A 14,959-nucleotide genomic window follows, 5' to 3' on the forward strand; every position below is an offset into this window, starting at 1 on the left:
AAGCAGTCACTTGGCTTCTAAATCAGCCCTTATGGCTGATTGAAACGTGTCTGTTGGGTGGAGCCGGGGTGAAGACTGAGCCCATGGTGTGCGTTCCAGTGCGTGTGAGCGTGCACGTGTCGCTTTAATCGCCGAAGGCACTGTAATGACCAATCAACAGCCATTTCATCTCCTCAATTTGTTGATTTGGCGAGGGGTGGGGGTGAGGGCTGTAGGATTGGTTGAGGGACGTGGGGATTGCACGCGAGAGAGCGAGAGAGAGAGCGCGCCGCGGAGGCAGAGAGAGGACGGGAGAGCAGGGAGCAGCAGTCCGTCTCCGCTGGATCCACTGTTGGTTGTTCTTATTAAAGCTCCATCCTCGGCGCTCAGCGGTAAGTGCCACTGCTCTATGCTGCTCCTTCTGTCCCCACAGCGGGTTCAGAACACAACAAACTACTGCTCGGATATTCATTTGCGTAGTTTGGTTTTATTTTCATGTAGCTGCCTCAATAGTATGAAATTTAGAAGCTCTTCTTGTTGGAGATGCGTAATTTAATTTAGTCCTTAGCAGCCTGTCACTGGCAGTGAGTTGCTCTTTCATGGTAAAAGTCAAGGGAATTTCGGGCGTAACCAACTTTGTTTCTTAGTAAGCTTTCTTCAGACGGCGTTCAGATCGTTTACGGGAACAATAACTTGTGTGAGTTAATAAAAAGTAGTTTTTTTAAATAACCCCCAATTTCTCCGTTTCCCCTTTAATTCAATTAGTAGGCAGTGTGGAAGTTAGAGTGGCAGACCAGAGGTCGTCAAGTGCAAAAGGGTAACTTGTATGAAAGTTCTGTTTAAATTTTAAAAACGTGACATTTTATGAATTCTGTGCGTAAAGGCTCGCGCCTGCGTCAGGGAACTCCTGTCTCAGCGCACATCCTGTAAGACGCTGATGCCTCCGAGGAACGTAGGCGTGTAAAAAAACAACTTAACCTCTAAAATACTCAGCTTTATTGTTGACGAAGTTTTATTTTTCAGGTTTGGGGATTTTTCTTCCACTTAGAGATGTACAACTGCGTCTTATTATTATAGTAATTATCTGGGAAAGTACAGTGACTGGAGGAAATATTATGGCTTAGTGTGTATAATACTTAAGACTTGATTGGAAACACTCTGAACGTTAAAGACGCTGTGTCCGTTTTCTGTTTCGGTCACTGTGGTTGTGTGAACAGTGGGAGAGCCAGAGACGGAGTGCAGCAGGGCACAGTGATGCTGATCTGTTCCGACTCATTTTCTTGTCGTTTCATCTCTCCCTCTCTCTCTGACTCCATCTTGGCCTTTCTGGCGTGAAGTTCTGTCTAATTAGAAGATGTAAAGTTATAGAGATTTTTTTTTCTTTAGTTTTACACCCATGTCCTCGCATCTCCTTATTATCAGTCATCATCTAACCCTGTTTTGCCTTGTGTTGTTATTCACATAGCTTCGGTGGCTTTGCTGACTCGTCATGTTCTGTGGCTGGTAATGAGAGGCTCTGTCACGTTGGGTTTAGACCCAGCTTTTAAATACAGTATGTGTGATCTCTCAGACTGAACAGCTTTAGCTGTCATAGTAGCAGGTTTGGTCGGTGGCAGCAAATCAGGCTGTTGTTCACTGTTGGATTTGACCTGCTTGGAGAGCCGGATGGGTGGGGTTAGCAACATCTGGGCAGGTGGAGCAGGGCTGTAAAAGCAGCTTGTAGTCAGTGTAAAAATCTCTACTGGTCACATGCGAAAGGTCAGGGGTATGTAGGTTTTGGCACTCATTTTAAAACTGATACCTGTGAAAATCCTCAGTCAAAACAATAGGAATATCTTTTTTACTTTTCTGACTTGACATTTCTCACAGAATCACATGACCTCCTGCAGCCCATCACTTAAACTGTTCAAAGAGCCAACAGCAGGCTGCTGGCTGGCTGAGTGTGTTGTACCCATTAGCCTGACCAAAGACTCAGATATTAGGCATGCATCTAAACCAGTGTGCAGTAATTTGTTCAGCTGTGAGAACTGGTTTGTGTTATTCCCATGATTCTCTTCCACCTGAACACTTTGAAGGCAGCAGTGTGAATTTCTTCTAGTAATTATTTAGTAAATATGCAACATTCATCAGAAAATGGTGCCAATTTGTAAAAGATTTTAAGTTTAGTCCTTCTAGATGTTCTTGACAAAAATCAGGAATATTAATACATTATTTTATTGCTATGTACTATATGTGCTTGCTGTGTTCGACGTGCTATGCTATAACTGCAGTTTGTGCAGCCCACAAGTACAACAACCTGGGTTATGCTGACAGTGCCAGAAACACTGGCGCAGAAAGCCTGTCTCACTGTGCCCCCATGTACCAGGATGTATTGTTTGTGACCATAATGATCACCTCTCAAAACTACAACAGGGGACTTTGTTTCCCAGAGCTGAGCAAATCTCAGGGTGGTCGTGACCCTAGCCTCAACTGTCTCTAGGCTAAATGTAACAAGTCACTGGTGGACCCTGGTGGAGGCACATGGGGACAAACCTCTGACAACTGACTAAGCTGTGGTCCCTGAATGTGGAAACATTAACAACCGGCTCCCAACTTCCCAAATTACTCCTCAGACTCTTCATCAGAATGTGCAGATGTCACCATTTACAACACAAGATGCCAAAAATCATGTTAGAGTGAAATAAAAACAACACAGTAATAACAATGTAATATATGTAAAAAGAATCTCAAATATTTCTGGTGAACTGAAGGTAGAGAACAGGACTTAGAGAAATAAAACAGTTAAAACAAATAGATTGTAAAGGACAACTTTATTACAGTGTGCCTGCTATTCATATATATTTGAGTGTAGTTTATCTGTTCAAGTATAATTCCTTTAAAATGTCAAGGATTTCTTGACCTTGGAAACAGGTTGACAAAAAAAACAACAACAACTCATACTTGTATTTTTGAGTGCATTCAACCACCCCAAGACCATGTGGTGCACACACATTAGGAGTTTTGTTTAACAATATTTTTAGTTCATACAAAGAGAAATAAAAGTCCAATACAATGAATGAGTGATGAAGAACAGAAATCATAAAATTAATAGAAGTACAGCAGCAGGAGGGCAAATCAGGTAACTTGAATAAATAAGTAAACAAAAGCCTTAGATCATTTCAAGGCTTTGAGGAAGTGTCAGGAAGACATTTATGGAAGAAAATACTGAGACTGCTGATCACTGCTGTTGACCGGCTGCTCCAAAGTCACAGAAGCATGATGGCAAAACCTCAGTCACGTTTGGTCTTTAGCCGGGACACAGTCGCAGTCAGGTCAGTCACGCAGCATAGAAGTAATCAAAAGCTCAGAGAAATAACCCAAAGCCAAGCCAGGCAAACATTTACACATAGTCACTACAAAAATCAGTGAAGCCATCGGTGAGGAGAGGGAGATTTTGCCCTTCTCTTTGCTGGAGGTAAAAGCCTTGCTCTAGCACTGTTTGTGGTTAAGGCAAACAAACAGGGCATCACAACAGTTCACGAAAGAAGAGACAAAAGCATGTCATCCTCTGTATATCAGAAATTCAGGATGGATCTAAGTATAGCAGTGCTCCTGAGATGACCAAGAAAGCGTCAATGAACAAGTATTTTCCTGTCTGGCCAAATTAGGGATTGAAAACACACCCAGTGTGTTTATTAAACTGAGTGAGGGCAGCGTCATTTTAGCTGAAATCATGGTTATGTGATGCAGAGAGGATAGGTTTATTAAGTTTACTTGGCAGGTCCAGCTGGGCACTACTGGAAGGAAAAAATCAAGGAGATGCCACTCAAGTAACCTGATTATTGTCAGTGGTCTGCAGGCACCTTATTTCTTACAGTCATGGCCAAACATTTTGGCAGTTCTGCATTTCTGTTTCATAACACACCACTTCTCCCAGAACATTTGTCCAATCACAAAGTCTTTGGTATTCTTATGTTTATTTTTTTTTTAATTTTTTGTTGCTTTGGAACAACACAAAAAAACAGACACATTCCACACAGAACTCCAAAAATGGACTGGACAGAATTTTTGACACGTTTTCAAAATCATCAGAAATAGTTGCATTTCAAGCCTGTGATGCTCCTTTAATTTGTAATGAAACATCTGTAGCAACCAACAGGTTCTGGCAACATAGAAATCACACTCGCAACCAGTTAAAATAGAGAAAAGCTGACTCAACCTTTGTGTTGTGTGGACCACACTGAGCATGGAGAAAAGAAAGAAGAGCAAAGATTGTCTGAGGGTTTGAGAACCACAATAGCCTGGACAATCTCAAGGCTTCAAGTCCATCTCCAGAGATCTGGTTGTTCCTGTGTCCACCGTCAAGCTGGGAGAATGAGGCCTTCATATCTGAGAGACCCGGAGCAGTTAGCAAAAGAAGAGTGGTCCAAAATTCCAGTAGACATGTAAGATTCTCACCGATGGTTACAGGAAGTGACTGATTTCAGTTATTTTGTCAAAAGGGTGTGCTACCAAATATTGAGGGTGTCAATAATCCTGTCCAGTCCGTTTGGAGTTCTGTGTGGAATGGATCAGACTGGGCTCTTTTCTGCTTTTTTGTGTTGTTCCAAACACAAAAAGCAAAAGAAAAAAAATATGAGAATACCAAACACTTTGTGATTGCAACAGTTTTCTGGGAGAAGTGGTGTGTTATTTAACAGAAATGCAGGGGTGACAGTATTTTTGACCATGACTGTATATGTCAAGCAACATCCAGGTAACCAAGTACCAACTGGACTTTTACACTCAAGAAAGGAAATAAGTAAGTGAATTTCTACACTTCACAGTACTGAGCACTGAAGTGGCACACATTATCATTATAAGGATAAGAAAGTATATGGATCTGATTACCTTAATTTTATTGGGCACCGGGGAAAGGGGCTTTTCCAGTGAGACTGATAAGCACAACATAAAAAAGTGGGATTATTATTATTTTTTGGCCTGTTCAGAAGAGCTCTGAGACATATTTGGGGCTTACAACTTCAATCTAAATACATCCTAATATATTTCATTAGCTGGTGATTACCAGAAGCTTTGTACTTTTAGCTTAAACAGTCGTCTTTCAATCTCGGATTCTTTCCTTCTTACAGAAAATGTACTGATGGCACATTGTTTTTAAGTGTAGCAAAGGCGAGGGGGTGTTATTGAGCTAGTGTGGCAGAAGATGTTGCTGGGGAACCAACATATGCCTACTATTTATAAAAAAAAATCTCTGTGTGTTTACCACACAGCCCTACTCATGGTGTTCCTAACTGACCTAAACTACGTGACTGGTTAGACACTGAGACCTTTACAGTGAATTTGGACAGAGTCTTATTACACTGTTGAATTGCAAGACCTCTTTAAAGGTAGAGCGAGAACATATTTTTAGAATTTCAGTTGTATCTGTCTTGCCTTCATTTGAACTTCCAGTTATTGTTATGACCTGGGTTTGCTTTTTGAAAATGAGCACAATGACCAAAATATTGCTGTACTCCATGTTCATACTGATGTTGCTTCTCAGAGTGCTGCAGCCTGGTAAAGTTCTACATGGTACTTGTGGGCACAACAGTTGGTGGTAAAACATCAGCAATGTGAGATATAACAGTGAGCTACTAATGCTAACAAAAGTATCCAGGCTGGACTACCAGCTGGGAAAAACAGGCGTCAACCCTAACGCCCCTCATCTGCCAGGTGGTTGTTTGGGATGGTCATTTGGTTGGTTGCATGTTTATAAGGGATTTTGATAACATCTACAGAATTAACTAAGGCTGTGGCCCCATCTGGTAGAGGTGCCCTGTGGTGACCTTTATGGTTTTTGTTTATATTGTTGAATAAATTGAAGTACATTACCACAATTAAAACTAATGGGAACAGAGAAAAACTAGAATTAGGCACAGTATTTCAGCACAGGAATGTGTTTATCCTCCGGCTCTCATATACATTTATTAGGTACACACAATGCACAGAGAGCAGGAGGTGGCAAGTGGGGACCAAAAAGCTAAATATTTGCTCAGGGCCCACAAACAGTTTCATCCAACCATGTTTTTAATACAGTAATTTGCACTCAATGGCAAAGTGAAGATAATAAGGCCTTATGACTCATGAACGTATCAGACTTATTTAGAGTGCTAGTGGAGCAGAGATAACATTCAGTGTCTGACTGTGAGAGCTTCTTTCCACAAGGCTTCCAGTATACGTTGTAAAAGAATGAAAAGAGGTAAATGAGCCAAGTTGCTTGCTGAGTTAATGCCAGCTGCCCATGATCACATACGTATTAAAGTACTCAGGAAGTTCATCAGACGGAGCCATTGTCAGAGTAGACAACAGAAAAAGGCAGTTGGTGCAAATGTTATCAAATATCAGTTGTACTAGGGAATTGTCATGTGACGGCGCAGCCACACACATATTTAATTATAGAAGCTCTGGATGCTAATGAAGTCCTACAACTGCTTTGTGTGCTAATTGATGGCTGACAATTGCCCTGACATTCTTTGTGCTCTGTATGCACGTGTGAGTGGGGGTGTGTGGAGAAGGTGATAACACTGATTAGGTCCAGGTGCATGGTAAGGTACATTAAGTGGATCAAGTAGCAGAAGTCCCTTTGTACTGTATCTGTGTTTTTGTGTCAACATTCTACCAATGAAGCACATTTTCTATCCACATGTTTCCAGACACTTTGCTGATTCCAACGGTGCCCAGGTTAGTTTTTTCCAGCCTGGAGACCCCGCTACCAGAAGTGTGCCGATTCACATTGGAAAGCACAGAATAAAGGCGTGTTTTAATACAACGTGTTCATGGTTGTGATATGAGAGAGCCATAACAGTTAGCTACCATAAGTCAGATATGAAATTGGTGTGCAAGTGAATAGCAGCGGCTTTTAACACACTGCAGAAAGCGCTCACATCAAATGAATAGTTTTCCTCTGACAGGTGTTCAGCTGCATCTGTCTGGAAGAGAGCCACTAAATTGTTGTTTGAAGACAACTCCAGCCTTCCTCACGGCTGCCTTGACAGCTCCTCCAATTACAGCTCTCTAGGCCTAGTGTGTTGTGTGTGCAAATACAGTGGATCGCTGTTTAAAGCCAGGGTCAGAAAGAATGAAAAAATGTGGCAGCTTGTCGAAATTCTCAAGACTGTTTTACCTTTTTGACTAAAATCAAAGGAGATAGTTTTTTTTTATCCTACAGCAACCTGCAAGACATCTAATTAGTGTCTGATAGCTAACCTAAAGTAACACAGAGTAGAACTTTGCTGAAAATAAAAATGGACCAGAGAAAATTAGCAGTGGAAGGGGATATACTGATACATGACCAGAAAAGGATAAATAATCTCATGCAGAAGCTTTGCCACGGTAGTCCCTAGTTTTTCACCATGACGCCATCCAGAACATTACTGAAGTGGAGACATTTAAAGCTTGGAGGACAGCAGCCTTCATCACGTGCTGCCACCAAACCTCTGAAAATAACTGGTAAGTGTCACATGTAGCCTCAGAACTGTGACTGTCAATCTGTTCTGGAACTTCACTGTGGTGCACTTTGTCAAAACAGTTGCTTTGTTTTTGTCGCACAGTGGCAGAGCTACTGAGTATAATCGTTAAAGATGCATTATTTTTAATCTTTTATTATTTTTTAACCTCTTGGGAAAATCTAAACCAGTTGTAAACCCAAATACCGCCATCCTGCCACCGTGTAGAGTTGTTATGTGGGATGTGTCTACAAATAGATGTTCATTTACACATCCAGTGCGGGAAATTATGATGATGTTGATGGGAATGGAGTTAGAAACATGGAAAGAGCAAATCCATGATGATACAGAGATGGTGATAATTCTCGGTGTTGTCTGTGACATTACAGAGAGACATCTACTCTTTGTTACAGTGCACAGTATAGGTGTCAGATGTGTTGCAGGGCTGTTGTACAGGGTTACTGAGGATTTGTTACCAAACACAAAGTTAAGATCATAACAATTATTGACTTTATTCAGCTTGATTGCATTGGATTTGCTACTGTTGTTGTATCTTTGTAGGCTTTTTTGGTTTATATGATGTATTACTTAATAACATCAGACCAGACACACTCTCTGCAAAGCTGCAATCCTACATTTTGTTGTTTTTTTTCTTTTTCATTTCCTCTTAGCCCAAACCCAGATGCAAGAAATGGTATTTGAAAGCAGTTTGCTCACTAAAACTATAGTGTTAAACATTCTTGCCAGATTATCTTTGGATGGCAAAAAAAGACTAAAGTTTTGTGTGTTTTTTTTTGTTTGTTTTTTTTGGCTAAAACTAGACTAAGAGTTTATGGCGGTTTTTTTGACTGAGACGAGACTAAAATATCCTGTTTTAGTCAATTTACTAAAGCCAAAAAAGGATAAGGCTGGTTAAATGTAAATAAAACTAGTATGGACTTTTGATCATAGGCCTGAATCTACAACTGCATCTAAAAAATAGCTGACAAGATTTACACTACTGTGTGACACCTGATATTGCCAGAAACACCAGACAATGTGTAGGAAGTAACTGAAAAAAGACGTGTATGGCCTCTTAATCTACTAATTTACCTCCATCTTGTTTCACAGGCTGTAAAAAAGCACAATAGGAGCACACATACCAGGAGACCCTTTCTATATGGGACTTTCTTATTTGTTTGGTGTGTGCTGTTGCTCATCATCAGGCTTTGTCTGCTTTGATTGGAGGTGAAAGGAGAACAGAAGCAGACAAGACAAAGCGTACACAGTACATTGGCTCAGAGTAGTTTGAAACAGAATAGGTAATAGACTCCCACACAAAATGAACCACAGCTGTTGTTAAGCTTATTTCAGAGGCCGAGGAGAACAGTTGGATGGTGTATCAGTGCAAAGACAGAGGTCAAGTTGGATGCTTTAATTCCTTTTTTTTTTATTATTATGGTTCACTTTCATTGGATTGGATTGGACAGGACAAGCTTCCGTGATAAACCAGTATAATAAAAGAGGCTGTATTTCAGAGAGAGCCTTTATTACTGTGCTCTAGATGGGCTGTCAGTTTTTAAGACATTTTCTGGCCCAGTTTTTATCTCCAGTGTATTCCTCTGTGTCATTCTTTAAATAGAAAATTCTACATATTTTTCCAGCAATGATAGAATGGAACCCTAAGTCCTATTTATATATACCTCTTGTTTTAATAAAGACAGCTATTATTAATAGTCATTGTCATGTCTGTGTAGTTGTGTGATGTCTGTATGTCAGACTGAGTTAATTAAAAAAGGCTTTAACGCCTGAAGGCAGCAGCAGCCACATAAAACCCATGTGGTCCTCTCCATTTTATGTACTCTACTGTATACTTCTCTCTCTTAGCCCCACCCACTGCCAAGGCTGGGAGCTGCTCACTTATTGATGGTCAGTCCATCCGTTCATTTCCCCTCCCTACTGCTCATGGGTAGGGATGCAGCAGGCTGGAGGCTGTCCCAGCATGCAGTGGGTGAGAGCTGAGGTACACAAGTTTAAATCGACACGATCACCTGATACTGATGCATTCTGAAATAACTAAATGAAAAGAGCAGCAGAGGATGTTGCTGCTCATTAGCTCTTCATTTTCAGGTAATTTGTAAATGGTGCTTGGTGTTAACAGCAGTAGATACTGTTTAAAACTTGGTATCATAGGTGTTGCTGGTGTTTTAAGAACAATTTCACAGGTTTGAACATTTGAAAGACACACTGGTGGAGTTTGGAGCACATCACAGAACATGCACAGGTACTGTATCTGTAAATGGGGATCTAGTACTGTCCTATTTCCTAGCACTGGCAAAATGTCAGTGTTAGCTCGTCCACTCCCTGGAGAGGCATGCCCATACTACTGTACCTTCACTATGAGACTATGCAAGACCCACAGTGTGTGCTGCACTTAATATATGGAAATAAATCAGCAAGCTTTTATTTGTGAAAGAATATTTCTCCATAGTTCTAAGCTCGTGTGTTATGAAAAGGAAGTGTTTGGATCAGAAAAGGGCATCGGTTTGATTTATATTTATCTAGAGCTGACAGTTTTAACTGATTAAATAGCTGCCCCTGGTATTTTGTCCATTATATCAGTAAGGGTGAACTCAGTTTATGAAATGTGTCCCAGTAAAACCAACCATTATAACCTTCATGAAAACAGGATCTGTTGCATTAAGCTGCTTTGGTTTTAGCTAGGTGTATACTAAACAGACGTCAGAGTATATACAAGTTAGTTTATAAATAGAGATCAAAACTTCCTTCTTCTCTATCAACTGCTTCTGAGCTTGACCAGTCAGCAGAGGTGCTTAATATTGGTCGCTCCTGGATGTGACATAGAAACGAGTGGCCCACAGCCAGAGCTGGCTGAAGGTGAATATGTTTGAATTTCCTTTCTGAACAAGTCAATTCTTCTCTCTGCACTCCTCAAATGCTTCAAAATTGGATTCATTCCTTGTCAAAGAGCCTAAGATAAAAGGAAACTACACTGATCTCCACAGTGAGAAGACAAATGTAATGTATATAATAATGAATGTATCATGTAAAAAGCCTAGGATGTGACAGGTGCTCACTCCTGCTAAAGTAGAGGAGTTAAAGTGGATAATTCTAGCATGTATTAAATGTTTATCTCAACCACAGGCTTTCTTTAAGCCATCTGTTTAACACACACACACACACACACACACACACACACTAATGTAAACATACACAGTTATTTACAAGAGTAAATGTTTGCTCATTTGCATAGCAGTGGTCTGCTACATTCTAAAGGAGAGTGACAAAAGCATTGTCTCTGTGTATGTGCGCTCCTGCTGTTTCCCGGCTCTCTGGCAGCCATAAACTAGGGGTTCTCATGATCAAATGTCCTTGTGAATGAAAGAAGTGCAGAGTGCCACTACAGAACCTCGTAAACACAGGCACAGACAATAAGAAAACATGGTCCTTTAAAACACACTCTTAAATAGGCAGACTCAGTTGAACAAAGCGCCTCCAGCACAGACGTTTTGCTGTAGCATCCTCAACAAGTCAATGTTACTTCCTTATTTGCTTTCTTGTTCCTTGTGCCAATGTTAGTATAATGCACGCCAAGACCTATTGTGTCCAACAGTACATCTGCAGTTCAGACTAAAGTATCCAGATTTTATTTATTTAGGGTCACTCTAACAAAACCTAGTGTCCCTGACAGACTGTTGCAGCAGCTAGTACTATTGCTGTAGTAGATAATCAAGGGAAGAATAAAATAAAAATAGGAATAGGGGTTACATTAACTTCATGTTAATACAGGAAGCTGCTGCTACTAATCAATGGTCTTATACCTGGATCTTGTTCCAGTTTGAATCATTAGGTCACTGGTAAAGCATAAATTCCAGTATTTGGGACTCTCACCTTCTTGTTGCTTGTCAGTATTTTTGGTTTTGGACTGTTGTTCAGGTAAAAACAAACCTGAAAATGCCTCTTAGGGCAGTAGAAATCACTGGGGAGTTGAAGAGCCTGAAGAGAAAAGTGCATTCTGTCATCACATAGAAGCTTAACTGATGGGTACGCCCTGTCATCGTCTCTTTTCTGATCTTATCAGATCAAGGTTCTTCCCCTCACTTTATCCAGCTTTGACATCATCTTTTGCCTGCTGCACATCATTTTGTTTGGCAGATATTTATTGAAGGCTTTTGGCTCCTGGAAGTTAGGATGTATACTTTGTGACACCTTTGTGGTCCAACACGTTCAACACACAGAGCACAAGCACAGTACACAGCTCAGTTAGTCTCTTGAGTATTAGTCTATCTGCTGGGGCCAGGTGGCCTGATAGTCTTGGGGTCATGTTGGGGAGCTGGGCAGCTGTAGGCTCAGGGCTACAGTACGAGTAGAGACATTGATTTAAATTGATCATTTTAATATATTTTTAATTTTAGCATGGTAATCAAAAGAAGCCAGAAGTCTTAGAAGCCCCTCATTCCAACACTGACAGTTTTTAACTGTATATGTCTATTTTTAACAATATAATTTGCAGCAGAAAGAATGTTTGTAAGTGCATGTCTAATCTCCTTGAAGAATACAAACCCAGCATGGCTCTGATATCCAGCAGTCCGCTGGTAGACACTCCGGTCCAAACCACACAGGGTGAAGCTGTACACAGGTGGACCCAATTCTTACTTTGGTTTTTAAAGGAACAATAATTTCCATCTGTTGTCTTATCAGTTGTCATTGTTTTTCAGGGTAAAGCACTTTGCCTCTGTGTATGAACTGCGCTGCCATGCCTCTAAGAAACAAAGGTCAGCAGAGGGCATTCGAGTCTTTGCTCTGTCAGTGTACATGTCGCAGCACCCTGAGCCCGGGCTCTACTGTGACTTTCAAAACAAGTTTCCATTTTGTGCAAGCCTGGAAGGTTCTCCTTAATACATCAATGTACTGGAAGCATTAGCCTTTAGTGATACAGATTAGCATTAGCAATTCTTATGCTAATGTTGGTGATTAGTGAAAAGCATCCAGTGTGATTAGCTTTTGCATTTAACTCCAAATTCGTGTAAGAAAGGATGTTTTTTTGTTTGTTTGTTTCAAAAAACTTGCTTGATTATTCATATTTAGGACACAGTGATCCTAACCACAAGACTTCTAGGCTAATAACTTGTGAACCACAAGGCACAGATGAAAAGTTCATGAACCAGCACTCATGCAGTTTCTTCATTTGTTAGTTGCAGCCCTAGTGAAACCCCAAAGTCTCTCTCTCTCTCTCTCTGTCTCACTCACTGTGAAGAGAGAAAACGTGCTCCACCTGACCAGAGGAAGACACTGCGATGCCATCTTTCAGGTCACTGACTTTCCTAACTGTCCCCTAGTGTGTTTTGGGTTTGCTGGTGTGTGATAAAAGGTGCTCATGATGTGTCAAGTCTCTCATGTTCCTCAGTTTTGCTGACCCCCCTCCCCAAACCCTCTTTGTGGTTACATAACAGTGTAAATCCTAAAGCACCATCTGGTACTATCCATCACTAATTGTTTTTGAAGAACATGGCAACACTCAGATACCTCACAAACACACACACTGAAATATATCATTGTGAGGACCTTGCTTAAGTTTCTAACCAACCAAATCACACACACATAAACATGCACACACATTTCAATATCTATTATCTCCCTTTTATTGAGATTAAAGCAGCTAAGGTTGCATGGCAGATTACACTGACTGGGACTTAGTAATTGCTGGCTCTGGGTCACTAAATGAGTGCATGCGTATATGTGTTTGTGTGTTGGGGTCAAGCACAGGAGACAGGGATTACATCACCCACAATGTATGTCCTGCTGTGGGCTTTGACAGTTGAACCATTACACTCCACTGCTTGTAAAAGGCCTCAGAATAATGCAGAAGAGCTCCGAGTGTTAGATGAAACATTTATATCCTCTTCACATCAAAGCCAGGATGACATTTAGTTTGCGTGAAGTATTGTCCAAACTACTAACACTGAATACCATGTGTAGCTCAGATGTACAGCAGGGTCTCCATATTTTGTGCACAACCCCTCACACCTGTTACCTGTGAAGATTGGATAAAAATGGTAGTTTCTAAGAAGATGCTAATATTGTCCTGCTGTGTATTTTGTGTAGCGATTCTAATTCCAAACATTGCTAAATAAACCCCCATTCAAACACATCTTATAATTGGCTGTCCTAGTAGCTGTTTTGAAATGAGGTGCCACTGCTGGTTGATTGATTCCAATCACTAACCCTGCTGTCCCATTGTCAGCAACCACATAAACAAGTTCATCGATTTCCTAAAACACTGAGTGACCTCAAAACCTTGACTGAGCTTGTCATGGTAATGTCATTTTGTTAAAGGAGCAGTGGTTTTAGCTTGTATGAGTAAGATGCTTGACGAGTTCACTATGTTCAAAGCTACCACATTTTAAAGGTTGTGCTTGAATGACTAGGAGTAATCATCTCACTGATCATGTTTGGCTTTGAAGTATCTAACAGAGTTTGCATTCATAGATTTTTTTGGCCACTTGGGTCTTCAGTAGCATTTTATACAGACTGCTTATGATACTCAGAGGAGGCAGGCTTACAGTAAGCATCTTTTCAGAATCGGAATCAGCCTTATTAGCCAATATGTTAAAACACACAAGGAATTTGACTCCAGTACAAATGTTCTCAGTGTGCCGTTATTGTGGTTTTTCAACAAATTGGGAGGATTTCCCAGACAGCAAACTGGTTCGGCGGCAGATCCGCCCCTCAGGTATCATGGCCTCCAAAACAGATCTGCAAAACAGATCCATATTGGAGTCCATCGCACATCGAGGCAGATCTGCAACAGATATGTGCCACAGATCCAGTGCAGACCTGGCTTGAATCCAACCCATATGTGTTAAAATCAAGTGACATTAGTTCTGGATCTGTTCATGAAGCAGCATAGTTTGGATTCTGTTCTGCTCATCTGCCCCTGATCCATTTCAGATCCATTATTTAAAAAAAGCTCAATCTAGCTTACTAACATTTAGGCTGCTCTACAGGTAGTTGTATAACCTGATAACCTGTCTGTGTATGTGTGAGAAAACTTCAGAAGAAAATACTTTATTAAAATCAATACAACATTCATCATCAGCATCAGATACCCTGCAGTTACAGTCTTTTACTATTAAGAAACCCTAGTGGAAAATACTGAGTTTCAACATCAGAGTAGTTCAGGATACTGTATGTATGAGAGAAGTACGACAGTAGTGAGATGTGCTGTAGGTCAGACAGAGGAGTTCAAGGTGGAGGTGGGGCTACATCAAGGATCGGCTTTGAGTCCCTTCTTGTTTGCTATGGTGATGGACAGGTTGACAGATGAGGTCAGACAGGAATCTCCGTGGACAATGATGTTTGCGGATGACATTGTGATCTGTAGTGAGAGCAGAGAGCAGGTAGAGGAACACCTGGAAAGGTGGAGGTCTGCTCTGGAAAGAAGAAGAATATAAGTCAGTCGTAAAAAAGAATACATGTGTATGAATGAGAGGGAGGGAAGTGGAACAGTGAGGTTA

The 14,959-nt window shown here is 40.9% G+C and overlaps 1 protein-coding gene across 1 annotated transcript in view; it reads left to right on the forward strand.

Annotated features, from left to right (window-relative positions):
* The first annotated feature begins 255 nt into the window (after nt 1-255).
* The window catches only part of LOC109967642 (cadherin-6-like), a 114,235-nt gene continuing 99,531 nt past the window's right edge, over nt 256-14,959 (forward strand). Inside the window, exon 1 of the mRNA XM_020613370.1 lies at nt 256-371. The gene's annotated coding sequence lies outside the window, so the exon portion shown is untranslated. The remainder of the gene's footprint in view (nt 372-14,959) is intronic.

The sequence above is a fragment of the Monopterus albus genome, unplaced genomic scaffold, assembly GCF_001952655.1.
Source record: "Monopterus albus unplaced genomic scaffold, M_albus_1.0 scaffold133.1, whole genome shotgun sequence".
In the NCBI taxonomy this organism is placed as follows: Eukaryota; Metazoa; Chordata; class Actinopteri; order Synbranchiformes; family Synbranchidae; genus Monopterus; species Monopterus albus.